Here is a 16,598-nt window from a genome sequence, read left to right as displayed (position 1 = left end):
TTTTGAGACAATCTCGCTCTGTTGTCCAGGCTGAAGTGCCATGGCATCAGCCTAGCAAACAGCAACTCCAAACTCATGGGCTTCAGTGATCCTCCTGCCTCAGCCTCCCAAGTAGCTGGGACTACAAGCGTGCACCACCATGCCCAGCTTATTTTTTCTATTTTTAGTAGAGACAGGTCTAGCTCTTGCTCAGGCTGGTCTTAACTCCTTAGCTTAAGAGATCCTCCCACCACGGCCTCCCAGAGTGCTAGGATCGCAGGCGTGAGCCACCATACCCGGCATCCTGTGTAAGAGTAAACCTATAGAAATGGCATAATTTTTTTCTCTTAGAAGAGCTAACATAAACTGACCACTAATTATATGATAAACACAAGTACCTTTACTACATTATCTTCTTTAACCCTCACAAAATTCTATAATCTATCATTACTATTCCATTTTTTTCAGGTGAAAGAAATGGAAGCACAGAAGGATTAAATAATTTGCCTAGTGGGCATGAAGCTGCACACCTTAGCAACATAGTGAGCCCTGGTCTGAAAAAGAAAGAAAGAAAGAAAGAAAGAAAGAAAGAAAGAAAGAAAGAAAGAAAGAAAGAAAGAAAGAAGGAAGGAAGGAAGGAAGGAAGGAAGGAAGGAAGGAAGGAAGGAAGGAAGGAAGGAAGGAAGGAAGGAAGGAAGGAAGGAAGGAAGGAAGGAAGGAAGGAAGGAAGGAAAGAAATAATTTGCCGTAAGTCACACAGGTAATAGGTATTGAAATCTGCAGCAAACTCAGGAGGCCTTACTCAAGAGTTCACGACAAAAACCATACAGATTGTACACTCCTGGGCAGTTCCTGCTGCTCCATGCATAGGCTGCTGGTCAACTCTGAGAAATGACATTTAACTCTTAAATGGGTTCAGTTGACTGAAAGAGATGTGGTTCAGGAAACTGAGGATGATTGTGGATATGGAGGAATTGATGGAGGAATTGATTTTCAAAAGTTTGAAAATCTTGAAATAGAGGATGTCAAAAACAGCATTTGAGTGGCAGAGTAGATCTCTGTTCTAATGGATTAAGTCTTCAATAAAAACTTCAAAATAGGCCAGGCGAGGTGGCTCACGCCTGTAATCCTAGCACTCTGGGAGGCTGAGGCGGACGGATTGCTCGAGGTCAGGAGTTCAAAACCAGCCTGAGCAAGAGTGAGATCCCGTCTCTACTATAAATAGAAAGAAATTAATTGGCCAACTAATATATATAGAAAAAATTAGCCGGGCATGGTGGCGCATGCCTGTAGTCCCAGCTACTCGGGAGGCTGAGACAGAAGGATCACTCGAGCCCAGGAGTTTGAGGTTGCTGTGAGCTAGGCTGATGCCATGGCACTCACTCTAGCCTGGGCAACAAAGCGAGACTCTGTCTCAAAATAAAATAAAATAAAATAAAAACACTTCAAAATAGATCTCCATCTATCTTAATGTTGGGTGTGCTAGTGTATTCATTTCCCAACACATTAGATTGTGCATCAGGGAATTCTGCTAAGAACTGAATGGCCTGGAAATTATTTTAGGGAGTAGTGGGAGATAACTACGGAGTTGGTGACTCTAACTTGAGATGTGGTACTACCTGTTGTAATACAGAAAATGGCCTGAAAAAGGGTAAAAATTTTTCTGTCTCTTCCAAACCCCCTTACCTGTTTCAAGAACTAAAACTGATATCCCTGCCTCAGGCCGGTGGCCAGAGGGGCAGGGGAGTGTCCTTTGTTCTTTGTGCCACAGGAGATGGCTCAAGGGAATTGTCTGGGCACAGGTCACAAGATTGTCTTAGCTGAAGATGGGATGAATCAGAACCTTTAAAACCTCTGTACTTCTACTCAGAAGCAGGACTTTGGTACTTTGAGATAAGAGTCTGCCAACTTTCTCATCTGCCTGCAAATTAATAAACTCTCCTTTCCTTCTCCTCAAACCACTTGTCCACGTTCTTCTGATGCCAAGCTTTCTGTAACACTGTCTATACATTTTTTTCTTACTTCTCTCTGCTCAAGGGTGTTATGTTCTTATTTGCATCCTGGCATAGAACAACCTGAGTCTAAAGGGGGCCCTTCATTGGATGGTATGAAAAATATGACCTGCCAACTCTAGCTGGGTTAGAATGTCAGCAGCTATGTGTTATGATGAGGTCATTCTTGATCAAACTTCCATACACAAAAAATGAAAATAGTCTGAATGACAGGTAACAGTAGGACTGACTTTATGGCAGAACATTCTCAAGAAACATAAGTGGCCTCTAAGAAAACCAATCTTTGCACAGGACTTTTACGTTTAATGAGGTAGATGGATGCAAGATTTAGCCCAAAAGGTGATTCTAGGTTGTTCATGATTATGTCCTTGTTCTTTCCTAAGCCTAGCTTCATTTCTTCTCCCATTGAAAGCAGTGTGAGGCTTTGGAATTCTTCACTGTGTTTAAAATGACTTATTTCTGAGATAGCTACCATTTTTTATAGCTCTGACCTGAGTAGATGAGGTCCATCTATTTACAGGATTTCCATGTATCCACAAACGTTTACAGATTTTTTTTATCTGTAATATCAAAAGGCAAAGTCTGCAATGAATATACTGGCCAACATGTATCAGATGGAGACTTTTTTGTGTAAGCAGATCATGCTCACTTTTTTATCATATTTCTCTTTTTTGTTAGATAATGCCATACTTAGACAAAGCAACTGTTCTATAGATATAAATATGAGTGTTTTGCTTTTTAAGGGAAAAAAATCTAGAAATTGTTTTCTTCACTTTAAAAAATGTAGGTAATGAAGTCCTTGTACTTATATTAATCCTGTGATCTAATTTTATATATTCTCTGAAATACTGAAATATTTCTGTAGTCCATATGTTTTCAAACTATGAGTCATTTTATTTCCACGTTTGGTACATAAACTATTACTGCTCCTGAATAAATAGGGATATACCACTTTGTAGCAATTTCAAAGTGCCCAGAAATTTAAGCCAAATTTTAGCATGTGATGAATCATTAGAAAATGTAAAGGAACAATGCGTAATCCTGGAAATATAAGGAACATTTTATTTTCTCCTCTGGGAAAAATTTATCCAGTAATGATTCTTGCTCTTTAATTTTTGCCTGAAAGCAATCTAGATAGTTTGAAAACCCCAAGGATAGAATTGTCTTGTTAAAAAAAAGACTTCAAGTAAAAGCCAGGGAGAACATTAAGGAGTTACACTTTTCTTACCTGGCAAAACAAGTGCCCAGCTAAAATGATGGCCCTTGCAAAGAAACCCTATTATTTAACCATTTCATTATCTGACTTCCTCTAAGCAAAGAACATTATCTGTGTTGTCAATAATAGTATTGGGTGAAAAACACACATTTTGAAAATGTGGGGAAACTCATCCTACCTTAAAATTCCAATTTAAGGGGATATTACAGGCCGGGTATGGTGGCTCACGCCTGTAATCCTAGCACTCCGGGAGGCTGAGACGGGCAGATAGCTCAAGGTCAGGAGTTCAAAACCAGCCTGAGCAAGAGCGAGACCCCGTCTCTACTATAAATAGAAAGAAATTAATTGGCCAACTAATACATATATAGAAAAAATTAGCCGGGCATGGTGGTACATGCCTGTAGTCCCAGCTACTTGGGAGGCTGAAGCAGAAGGATTGCTTGAGTCCAGGAGTGTGAGGTTGCTGTGAGCTAGGCTGACGCCACGGCACTCACTCTAGCCTGGGCAACAAAGCGAGACTCTGTCTCAAAAAAAAAACAAACAAAAAAAAAAAACAAGAGGATATTATAGGCTATTGCAGGACAAGCAGTTGAAAAGCAAAGGTGTATGAAAACAAACAACTCAGGTTTCAAAGCCTAAAAACAAAGATAACAGGAAAGAGGCTAAACTTGTGCAGCCTGTTTGCTTATTGTCTGAACAAATGTTGGGAATGCATGAGAAATTCCAAGCCTAATGAACAAAAGCATGGGCAGTAAGATTATGGTTGGTTAATTTTCTCCCTTTCTCTATTTTCCATTTTTTTCCCCAGTGATGAGCATATGCCACTTTTAGATTATAAACATGTAGAAAAAAAGTCTTTTAAAACATGACTTTTGTTTGTCCATCTACATACCAAGTTACATATGGCAACTGAGCATGCTAGTCCTATTTTCTGGTACTCATGCAAAAAGACAGTGAATGTGAAAATCTAGGCAAGCCCATCAGATTCCAGGTAACTGAAATTGCCTTCAGTAATTCCTTACTTCTTAACAAAATAATGTTTTTATTTAGCTTTTTTTTTTTTTGAGAGAGAGAGACAGGGTCTTGCTCTGCGCAGTGGTGTGATCATCAGTCACTATATAACCTTACTCCTGAACTCCTGGCCTCAGGCAATCCTCCCGCCTCAGCCTCCTGAGTAGCTAGGACTACAGGCCCATGCCTCCATGCTCAGCTCATTTAAAAAAATGCTTTTTATAGAGATGGGGTCTTGTTACATTGCCCAGGTTGGTCTTGAACTTGTGGCTTCAAGAGATCCTTCCACCTTGGCCTCCCAAAATGCTGGGATTACAGGCATGAGCCACCATGCCAAGCCTTAACTTCTACTTCTCTCAATGTGGACTAGCTACCCCCTAATAGTGAACTCTATTTAAACTGCCTATCAAAAGACTACACACTACATTAAACAAATAAAATATTCTCTGACGATGGCTGACTTTGAATGAAAATATTCCATTAATGGGAATATATTTTCCATAGGATACAATAAAATCATTTTATTAAAATTATTTCAGGAATTTGTAACAGTTACAATAATAAAATTCATACTGTGACAATACTTAGAAGATTGCTTTTATAAAGAATCCATTTACAGCCTCATAAGTTTATGCATTGCTGAAGGATGGCTATGGAGCTGTTTTAGGTTATGTTTGCATTTAGCAGAACTGAAGGCAGTTAGGAACAGTTTGAGTTAGAGTGCTGATACACTGATGAAGACAGGGCATGTTGGAGTGCAGAAACCACAGGAGAAACAATTATATCCTCCAAATTGCAATTGTAAGAAAACCACTAGTAAACTAGAATAATATTTCACTTCCTAAACCCAATGAGTCTACATCTTAAAGGATATAGATTCTAGTCCAGGCACATCATAGTGAAACTGATAAAACACAAAAGCTAAAAAAAATTAGGCCGGGTGCGGTGGCTCACGCCTGTAATCCTAGCACTCCGGGAGGCTGAGGCGGGCGGATTGCTCAAGGTCAGGAGTTCAAAACCAGCCTGAGCAAGAGTGGGACCCCATCTCTACTATAAATAGAAAGAAATTAATTGGCTAACTAATATATATAGAAAAAATTAACCGGGCATGGTGGCACGCACATGCCTGTAGTCCCAGCTTCTCGGGAGGCTGAGGCAGCAGGATTGCTTGAGCCCAGGAGTTTGAGGTTGCTGTGAGCTAGGCTGATGCCAGGGCACTCACTCTAGCCTGGGCAACAAAGCGAGACTCTGTCTCAAAAAAAAAAAAAAAAAAAAAATTAGAGGCCACGTATGGTGGCTCAAGCCAGGTTCACCTAGCACTTGGGAAAGCTGAGACAGGAGAATTGCTTGAGCCCAGGAGTTTGAGACCAGTCTAGACAAGGTAGAGTCTCTATAAAAAATGAAAAGATTAGCTGGTCATGGTGGTGCACTCCTGTAGTCCCAGCTACTCGGGAGGCTGGGCCTGGAGGATTGTTTAAACCCAGAGGATGGAGGTTGCAGTGAGCTGTGATCATGCTACTGCACTCCAGTTTGGGTGACAGAGCAAGACTCTGTCTCAAAAATAAAATAAAAGAATAAACAAAATATATTAAAAAATTAGAGCATCGAGTGAAAGACAACACATTACATTCAACACAGCAATAATTTAAACATTGTCAATTTCTCATCAGAAACTCTAGAGGCCAAATGACATGGACCACTATCTTTAAAGTGATGAAAGGAAAAAAATTTAGCCATTCAGAATTCCACATCTATCAAAAACATATTTTAATCTCTTCTAACTGCTCAGTAGTCAGTGAAAAAAAAAAAAAGAGAAAAGGAAGAATAAATTTCAAAATTAAAAAAAAAAGAGAGACAAAAACATATTTCGGCCGGGCGCGGTGGCTCACGCTTGTAATCCTAGCACTCTGGGAGGCCGAGGCGGGCGGATTGCTCAAGGTCAGGAGTTCAAAACCAGCCTGAGCGAGACCCCGTCTCTACTATAAAAATATAAAGAAATTAATTGGCCAACTAATACATATATATATAAAAAATCAGCCGGGCATGGTGGCTCGTGCCTGTAGTCCCAGCGACTCGGGAGGCTGAGGCAGAAGGATTGCTTGAGCCCAGGAGTTTGAGGTTGCTGTGAGCTGGGCTGACGCCACGGCACTCACTCTAGCCTAGGCAAGAAAGCGAGACTCTGTCTCAAAAAATTAAAAAAAAAAAAAAAAAAACATATTTCAAGAATGAAATCAAGATATTTTCTAAAACGGCAACTCAAAGTACTATAAAAAGAAATTTTTAAAAAAGATATTTTCATTTATAAAGACATATCATGTAGATAAAGAAAATTAAGCTATTTTATTGCCAGAAAACCTGCATTATAAAAAATTCTAAAGGAAAATTTTCAAGCTAAAGGGAAATGATACACCAGAGAGAAATTGGTATCTTCAGGAAGAAATGAAGCACATAAGAAATGGTAAATATCTGGGTAACTACAAAAGATGATTTTCTTCGTTTTTTATCTTAAATACATTGTACTATAGCCTTTATTTCGTATGTAGAAAAAATATACATGACAACCACAATGTAAAAGATCAGAGTAGGAGAGAGGTAAATGGACCTGTATTGTTTCAAGGTTTTGACGATGACCTAGGAAAATTTAAAATTACTTATTGTAACTTCAATCTCTAGAGCCACCACTAAAAATATAATGCAAAGAGGTATAATTAGAAAGTCAAGGCTGGTCCAATGGTGGTGGGTTATCAGAACTTATTAACATTAGTGTCACTAAAGTTGGTATTCATCTTCCCACTGCTAAATTTCAGTGGCTTTAAAAAAAATTAAAAAAAGAAAGTCAATAGGAAGCTAATATTAAATTCTAAAAAATATTCAAATAATCCTAGAAAAGTCAAGAAAGGAAGAACAGCAACCAAAGAAAAGAAGGGACATATGCAAAACAAATTACAAAATGATAATGTTAAATCTGTGTCAACAGTTACATTAAGTGTAAGGAGTCCAAACATCTCAGATAACAAACAGAGATTGTTAGATAGGATTTAAAAGAAAAACCTAACCACATGATGTCTATAAGAGAAGAACTTTAAGACACAGATAGGTTGAAAGAAAATGGGTAGAAGAGATATATCATGTGAAGAGTAGGCATAAGAAGATTGGACTGGCTATATTAACATCAGAAAAACAGACTTCAAACAAAGACTTTGACCAGAGGTAAAGAGGGACATTTCCTAATGATAAAATGGTCAATTCATCAGGGAATCATGGCGATCATAAAGATGGAGGGGCTTCATAACAGAGCTTCAAAACACATGAGGCAAGCATTGGCTGAATTAAAAGAAGCCAAAGACAATTCCACCACTGTATATGGAGATTTGATAGTAATTAATTGAACAACTAGGAAACAAACAATCACTGTAGACATAGATCCTAGCCTAGAGTTGGTTATTAGGGGAGGATCTTTATGAGATGAGCTACTGAAGGAGGGACACTCCTCTCATTGTAATCCTATGCAATATGCAAAAGTAACACAAAGATTTTCTAAATGAGCAGATCTGAAGGATTCCTATTCCTATGTCTCTCCATGTTCTGCATTAGTTTTTCTTGTAAGATAATTTCTTTAGCTCCTAAAAGTGTCCGAGCAACGTTTTCTGTACTTGTCCAGTACGGATCCTCTCCTCACATTTCATTCTCTGTACATAGCATCAAGAATCATTTAGTTTTTACTGGTAATGTTTCATTCCACATTGCTTCTTCACAATACTTGTGCTGTAGCTCTAAATAGTACTATTAACCAGCAGATGGCTTGTTTATTGTGCTGTAGTACTGCTAATGGACCGAAATGATGGCATAAATAGACCCATTCGCTTTCATGCTTTTTCATCTTTGTTCAAAAGACATACATAAAACAAGACAGAAAAAAACCAATTTTGGACAGATGAAACTGATAGTAAGTTTAGACCATAAGTCTGGTCTTTGGGAAAAAAAAGCCATCCGAGAGTTTTTCACTTTCCTCCACAAGTCCTCCTGCTTCTGCTAATAGGCACAGTCTCTGACTCTCTTTTATAAAGAACAGATTAAAGCACAGTTTTGGTCCAAGCTGTTTCTCCTTGGAGAGCTGCTTCTTCTAGGAAGTGGTCTATAGAATTGGGCACTCAGCTCTGCATCCTCCTCCCAGCCTTGGTATTTGCTGGCTGTGAGCTTTGGATATGTCAGCTAACCCTCTCCGGCTTGTCATTCCATTTCCAACTCAGGGGTAACGAGGATGGGCTGCCCCTCCTGTCTCACAGGGGTGCCGCAAACACTAAATTAGATCTCCGTGAGCACACTTCATAAAAGTGTGAGGCAGAATACAAATATTAGATATCAGCACTGGTTTTTCATTTCATTAGACCCTATTTAATTAGCAAAGGTGAAAGCTCTATTATCACTCTCTTAATGGTTTTAGCTCCTTTTTGCTTTACCTCCTCTTTTCATTTCCAGTGTCTACTTTGTGCAATCAGGCCTCATAGCTCATGTGTGTTTGTGAAAAATAATTTTTAAAAATCCTCTATTTCTTATGAGAACATAACCCTACTCTCTGCCTGAGTGTAATTTTTAGTTATATAACCTGAAGCATATTCTCTGATCTCATAAAGTGGCATTCCTCCGATTCTGATTAGATTCACACCCCTAGATCTTGAAGTACAAGCCATCCTTGCCCTCTTGCTAGTATTCTGAGGTATGAGTCATCTCGGGTTCTCTAATCCCATCTTTGCCCTGGAAGAGAAACATTGAGTAGTGTACTTGGCCACTTGCTTCTACTCCTGTCTCTCACTCCAGGAAATAGACTCATTCCTTTGTTCCTCCCAACTCTTGGCTATATTTCACATTCCAGAAAGTTGCACCTGATGGTATAGGTGCTTTGGATACTGAAGAAGAAGATATAAGGAAAGAACTTTTACTATAATAAAATTGATCATGAAGTGTATTCCAATGTTAGGGTAGGTATCAACAAACAAACAAACAAAATTTCTTCCCAAACCTTGCCTTTGTGCAAAGCTTTACTACAGAATGCATCCTGTACATCACAAGGCCAGAGTGTATTTTTCTAAAAATACCTGAATCATCATTAGTCCAGAAGGTTCTTGGATCAGGCTTGGTCAGGAGGTTGGCGTGATTACATGGCTCTTTCACCTTTAAAACATAAGGAGAAAAGAAGTGATGTGAAAATAGCCTGACCGTTTCAGCTGTTTTAGGCCTACCGTTCTAGAGGAGGGATTCCAAGGCCCAAGCTAGCATATGGCATGTCTGTGTTCTAAATAGGGTGGTTTGCCCAGGACTGTGCTGGTTATAGCACTGAAAGTTCCATATCCTAGTCGGTCACCTTATGCCTGACACAGTTTCACTGCCAGGGCTGGTGGCGGGGGCAGCACATGGGGACTGGAGGTCAGCCCCTACCTGCTCCCTCTTCGGAGCCATGTGCAGTGCACAGCTGAAGGCAGAGGCCCTGGGTGATTAGCGAACATGTGTGTAAAGACACTCAGCACATAACAAGTGCTTTGACTCTCCACATGACAGAAATGGTACTTTCAGTAAATCATGCTTGGGAAAGTACATATTAGTGAAGACCTTCTTTGTTTTTTCAATATTTTTTATAAATTTTAATTAATTTTTTTAATATATTTTTAGTTGGCCAATTAATTTCTTTCTATTTTTTAGTAGAGACGGGGTCTTGCTCTTGCTCAGGCTGGTCTTGAACTCCTGACCTCAAGAGATCCTCCCGCCCCAGCCTCCCAGAGTGCTAGGATTACAGGCGTGAGCCACTGCGCCTGGCCGGAAGAGCTTCTTTTAATTCAGTAGCATTTAAAAATGTATTCTTATTTTATAATCATAAAAGAATCTTTATATTCTTAAACAGTAGCACATACACAGATGCAACATATATTATGCGTTCAACTCTGCCCAGTGCAATCCAATTAATTTCCTTTCAATAACTTTCCTTACAATAAGTTCTGGGGAGTAGCAGTGCTCCATGTTTTTCGACAATTTTATACTACTGTGACATGTAACTTTCAAACATATCCTCAATCAGTGAGATATAGATCTTAGTGTTAAAACTGACTTTCCATTTATGTATATTTTGTAGTGTGATCATTCGATTGCCGTGAAAACCTCTAGTCTCATTAACTACTTAATGGATAAACTCCTTCCCTTGCAGTAACAATCAAAGAAATAGTGTCACTAAGGACATTGTTTAGTTCCATTGACATATTCTTTCCATGGCAAGACTTTTATTGGGCCGGGCGCGGTGGCTCACGCCTGTAATCCTAGCACTCTGGGAGGCCGAGGCGGGCGGATTGCTCAAGGTCAGGAGTTCAAAACCAGCCTGAGCGAGACCCCATCTCTACCATAAAAATAGAAAGAAATTAATTGGCCAACTAATATATATATATATATAAATCAGCCGGGCATGGTGGCTTGTGCCTGTAGTCCCAGCTACTCGGGAGGCTGAGGCAGGAGGATCGCTTGAGCCCAGGAGTTTGAGGTTGCTGTGAGCTAGGCTGACGCCATGGCACTCACTCTAGCCTAGGCAAGAAAGCGAGACTCTGTCTCAAAAAAAAAAAAAAAAAAAAAAAAAAAAGACTTTTATTGATAAAGGAAGCAGTGTGTGAATTTACAGTCCGGCACAAGCTCCTTTTTTTATGGACTAGTGTCAAAGAATGTGTGAAAATCAGGGAAATTGAGATCTCAAAGAGATATTTGTGCTTTCACGTTCATTGCAACATTATTCACAACAGTTAAGATGAGGAAACAGGCCGGGTGCGGTGGCTCACGCCTGTAATCCTAGCACTCTGGAGGCCGAGGCAGGTGGATTGCTCAAGATCAGGAGTTCGAAACCAGCCTGAGCAAGAGCAAGACCCCGTCTCTACTATAAATAGAAAGAAATTAATGGGCCAACTAATACATATAGAAAAAATTAGCTGGGCATGGTGGCACATGCCTGTAGTCCCAGCTACTCGGGAGGCTGAGGCAGTAGGATCGCTTGAGCCCAGGAGATTGAGGTTGCTGTGAGCTAGGCTAACGCCACGGCACTCACTCTAGCCTGGGCAACAAAGTGAGACTCTGTCTCAAATAAATAAATAAATAAATAATAAAAAAAAATAAGATGAGGAAACAACCTAACTGTCCATTGATGATGGATGAATGGTTAAAGAAAATGTGGTATATACATATAATGGAATACTACTTAGCCGCAAAAAAAGAAGGAAACCTTGCCATATGTGACAACTTGGATAAACTTTGAGGACATTATGCTAAGCGAAATAAGCTAGTCACACAAGAACAAATACTGCACAATTCTGCTTATATGAGGTATATAAAATAGTAAAACACATAGAAGCAGAGAGTAACATGATGGTTTTCAGGGACTGTGGAGAGGGCGAAATGGAAAGTTGCTATTCAATTAGTATAAAGTTTTAGTTATGCAAGATGGTTAAGTTTTAGAGATCTATTGTACAACATTGTGCCTATAGTTAACATTACTATATTGTACACAAAAAATTGTCAAGATGATAGAGCTCATGTTAAGTCTTCTTACCACAATAACAAAAGAATCTAGGCTAGATTACCATCCTATCTGTGTCAATATATCATATAGGCACATAAAATATTGATATATAAATATGTAACAGTCTATATTTTATAAGAGGCATTTTTCTGGTTATTATAAAATGTTTTTTATTTATAGGAAGCATGATTTTAGATATAAAACTGCAGGGAAGTTGTCATTAAAATTTAAATCTGTAATCCTAGCACTTTGGGAGGCCGAGGCGGGCGGATCGCTCAAGGTCAGGAGTTCAAAACCAGCCTGAGCGAGACCCCGTCTCTACCAAAAATAGAAAGAAACTAATTGACCAACTAAAAATATATATACAAAAAATTAGCCGGGCATGGTGGCGCATGCCTGTAGTCCCAGCTACTCGGGAGGCTGAGGCAGTAGGATCGCTGAGCCCAGGAGATTGAGGTTGCTGTGAGCCAGGCTGACGCCACGGCACTCACTCTAGCCTGGGCAACAAAGTGAGACTCTGTCTCAAAAAAAAAAAAAAAAAAAAAAAAAAATTTAAATCTGGGGGAAAAAAGGCCTTTGTATTGCTGAAAGTAAGATGGGTCACCAGCAGCTCTACTTGGAGCCACCCAAGAAAATTCAGCCAGGGCTCTAGCTCTTGTCATGTCTGTTCAAACTGGCATGGTCTAATCTGGAATATGTGTCCCCAGTGTTCCTGTCAGCATGCAAAGGACATAGGATTCATTAAGTTGGACTAAGTGATCTTTTGTGAATGGATTATCCAAGGCATCCACCCCATGAAAGACACCACATTAGACCTCTGTACATGAAATAAATTTTTTTTTTTAAAGAAAAAGGAAAAGTGGCCAGGCGCAGTGGCTCATGCTTGTAATCCTAGCACTCTGGGAGGCTGAGGCGGGCGGATTGCTCAAGGTCAGGAGTTCAAAACCAGCCTAAGCGAGACCCTGTCTCTACTATAAAAATAGAAAGAAATTAATTGGCCAACTAATATATATATATATATATATATAAATTAGCCGGGCATGGTGGCTCGTGCCTGTAGTCCCAGCTACTCGGGAGGCTGAGGCAGGAGGATCACTTGAGCCCAGGAGTTTAAGGTTGCTGTGAGGTAGGCTGACACCACGGCACTCACTCTAGCCTAGGCAAGAAAGCGAGACTCTGTCTCAAAAAAAAAAAAAAAAAGAAAAGAAAAGAAAAGAAAAAGGAAAAGATAAGAAGAAACAGGGAAAAAAAATGTGTGGACCAGCACCATTCTGTGGACCACATTTGGAGCAGCATTGTAAAGCATACCTCAACCTCATATTGACAAAGCAGCCTCAGTTTGAATTCCTTCAGTCATTCAGGTCATTTCCAAGCCATAGTAAAAAAAAAAAAAGAAAGAAAGAAAAAAAAAAGAATTCCTTCAAAGGAGCTACCCATTCCACTGAAGTATTACCCCAATTGTTAGAAAGTTCTTTATTGGTTGAATTGAAATTTGGATCCTTGAAACTTTGGTCACTGATTCTAGTTCACTTTTTTTTTTTTTGAGACAGTCTGGCTCTGTTGCCTGGGCTAGAGTGCTGTGGCATCAGCCTAGCTCACAGCAACCTCAAACTCCTGGGCTCAAGCAATCCTCCTGCCTCAGCCTCTTGAGTAGCTGGGACTACAGGTGTGCACCACCATGCCTGGCTAATTTTTTCTATATATTCGTAGCTGTCTATTTTTAATAGAGGCGGGGTCTCCTCGCTCTTGCTCAAGCTCGTATCCAACTCCTGAGCTCAAATGATCTGCCCACCTTGGCCTCCCAAAGTGCTAGGATTACAGGGGTGAACCACTGCACCAGGCCTCTAGTTTACTTTTTTTTATTTTTATTTCGGCATATTATTGGGGTACAGATTTTAAGTTTTCAATAAATGCCCTTTCCCCCGCTCCCCCCATCTAGTTCACTCTTAAGTTATATAGAATAAATATACTCTCCCTTTTATAAACTATTACCTCATATATTTGAAAGTAGCTATTATAACTCACCCTAGTCTTCCGTTTCCAGGTTAACTAGTCCCCTTCCCTTCCACTATTTCTCATAAGATGGTTTTCAGTTTCTTTATTGAGGTCACTATGCCCCAGAAGACATCCTCTTTGGCATATGAACTAGCTCCCAGGCCAGGGCCAGACTCTAGTCACCAAAGTAAGGAATTGGTTTTGAGGGACTCAGGGAGTACTGCCAACAATATTTCCTGATGTGAGTAATTAAAATGTTTCCAGGCACCTATAAATCTAACATACTACGACAGTAAAGAATGCTCTATGACTTAGCTACTTCTTTACACTTTTTAATGCCAAAAAGTCCTAATTTATCCTGTACAGTAATAATATACCTATTTGGTAAAATGGCCATATGTGAGTTTCTTTCTGTATTAAGCTCTAATTACCTTGTTTCATCATGACATCATGACAATTCATTTATAATTTCTTTAGAATGTGTTTCTAGTTGACAACATTTTTTTTGTATAGCCATCATGCCATTATCACAACTATTTCAACAATAACTAGATTTATTAAAATTTAATGAAAGTTATTAAAGTTTACTTACTAAATGACAATACAGTCTGAAAAGTAGTATGAGTATTGCACTATTTTGCAGACAGAACAATTTGAATAAATGGTTTAGAATGGCAAGATCTACAAAATCAGTGGAACTTAGCTTCACTTGATTAAATCCTTACTGCTTTTTAGGGGAGCATCTTAAAAAATTATTTTTCTAACAGAAGTGGTATTGTGGCAGGGCACAGTGGCCTGGACCAGTAATCCTAGCACTGTAGGAGGCTAAGGTGAGAGGATTGCTTGAGGCCAGGAGTTCAAGACCTCATTTCTACAAAAAATAGAAAAATTAGCCAGGTGTGGTGGCACGCGCCTGTAGTCCCAACTACTCAGGCGGCTGAGGCAGGAGGATGGTTTGAGCTCAGGAATTTGAGGTTGCAGTGAGCTATGATGATGCCACTGCACTCCAGCCTGGGAGATAGACTGAGTCTCTGTCTCCAAGAAAAAAAAAACGTGGTATTATCTTTCAACTTATTTTCAATGAGACTCAGGAGATAGAGGGAAAATTTCTTTGTCTGATAAAATTGAAAGTTTTGGGGTGTGAAGATGGAGGAAAGATCATCCCCAGAAAGTAATTTCGGAATGCTTAATCACTATTGTTTTGAAACGTAGAAGTACCATCACAGGTTATGATTTAAACAATAGAAGATACGGTGTATCAGACTATCACGTCTGGGGAGATGTCAGATGTCTCGAATGTATACATAAATATTTTAAAGACATCTGTGATAATGATATAGGAGAACTAAAATATCAAATATGGATTTCTCCTTGATTTATTTGTAATTTATTCATAATAATTTGCATATGACTCTTCATCAATCACTCAAGCAGTTTGTGCTAAAGTCATTAGTTCTTCCCATGATACAATAGAAATTCTCAAATTGCTTGCCTCCTGTTAGCCAGGGAAGTTGTTTTTCTCCCTTCTCAAATTGCATGATCAAAAGCAGCAGAAATACTTTAGGGAAGTGAAAGTTTGCTTCTCAAACTGCTTTAGTGAGGCTTTAGAAAAGTTCTCCTGGCTGGTATTGCAGGGTATAATGCTGTCCTGCAAATACTAACTTTCGGTTCAGTTCTTTGTATCCAGGAAGAAGAAAAGTCTTTTTCCATTGACTCTCTTGGGTATGCTTATTATTATACATTCGACAAATATTTATTGAGCATTTGCTTAGGTCCAAGATGCTACTACACTGGTTGCCATGAGGGCATAAAGAAAACTCATTAATCAACAAGACATTACATTCTGATCGGGGAGCAGGACATAAGACATCCACAAAATAGATAGGGAACCCTTGCTAAGTACCTCTAAATGTGAAGCTACTAAGTTTTGACAGAGTTTAAAGGAGGAAGCAACAATGCAGACAAAGTTGTTGAGCAACACCTCAAGGAGGAAGTAGGACTTGAACAGGTTTTTTAAAATACTGGCAACATTTGGACTGGTGGGAAGGCAGTAGGATGGTGTCCACACGGGGTGGGACGGCACACAAAGGTGTGGGAGCGGAACTTGAGAGGCACATTTGGGCAACAGCTGGTTGAGCAATTTCATGAGGACCGAAGACTCACGGGAGAAATGAGTGGAAGCCAGGTGGCTAGGTGGGAGGTTTTAAAGGTCATTGCATCCTTCATGCTGTGGGAATGCACGAGCCTGGGCAGTTTGCAGGAAAGACCAGAGCTGGACAGTACAGGAGCTGGGAGATTCCGAGGCTGCTGTAACATGGGAGGAGAGTTGACGAGAGTGTGAATCAGATGGGGACCGTGAAAGGGGAAGGGAAGGGATGCATGTGGAGGGCAGCTGAAGAATGTGTTGGCAAGACTTGATGAATGACTGAAAATGAGAGAAGATGGGGGAGTCCAAGCTATTGCAGAATTTTGGAACCTGGTGACCAGGAGGACGGCCACAGGGTACCTAGCCACAGGCCCCCGCAGCTGGGGGAAGCATGCTATCCTGTGCTCAAGCCAGCTGTCCCCAACTTCACACCACACACGACAGTATCTTGTAACAGAGGGAATGGTCTAGAATAAATGGCAAAAATATTTTCTATCTCTTTAAAACACCCTCCACTCCTTTTTGAAAACTAAAGCCTGCATCCCGGCCTCAGGCCAGGGGTTGGGAGGAGCTGGGTAAGCCTTTTGTTTATTTGTGCAACAGGAGATGGCTGGTAAAGGGAGATCCTGGGTGGAGGTCTTCAGTGGAGAGGCGATGATCAGAATTATCAATTGTAGTTGAACAGTAATTGCA

General features: G+C 40.0%; 1 pseudogene; it reads left to right on the top strand.

Annotated features, from left to right (window-relative positions):
* The first annotated feature begins 12,359 nt into the window (after positions 1 to 12,359).
* On the top strand, positions 12,360 to 12,519 carry LOC142870879 (small ribosomal subunit protein uS14-like; annotated as a pseudogene).
* The last annotated feature ends 4,079 nt before the right edge of the window (positions 12,520 to 16,598 follow it).

This window comes from Microcebus murinus, chromosome 5 (assembly GCF_040939455.1).
Source record: "Microcebus murinus isolate Inina chromosome 5, M.murinus_Inina_mat1.0, whole genome shotgun sequence".
Lineage (NCBI taxonomy): Eukaryota > Metazoa > Chordata > Mammalia > Primates > Cheirogaleidae > Microcebus > Microcebus murinus.
Note: the sequence above shows the minus strand (reverse complement) of the source record. Positions and strands in the feature narration are given on the sequence as shown.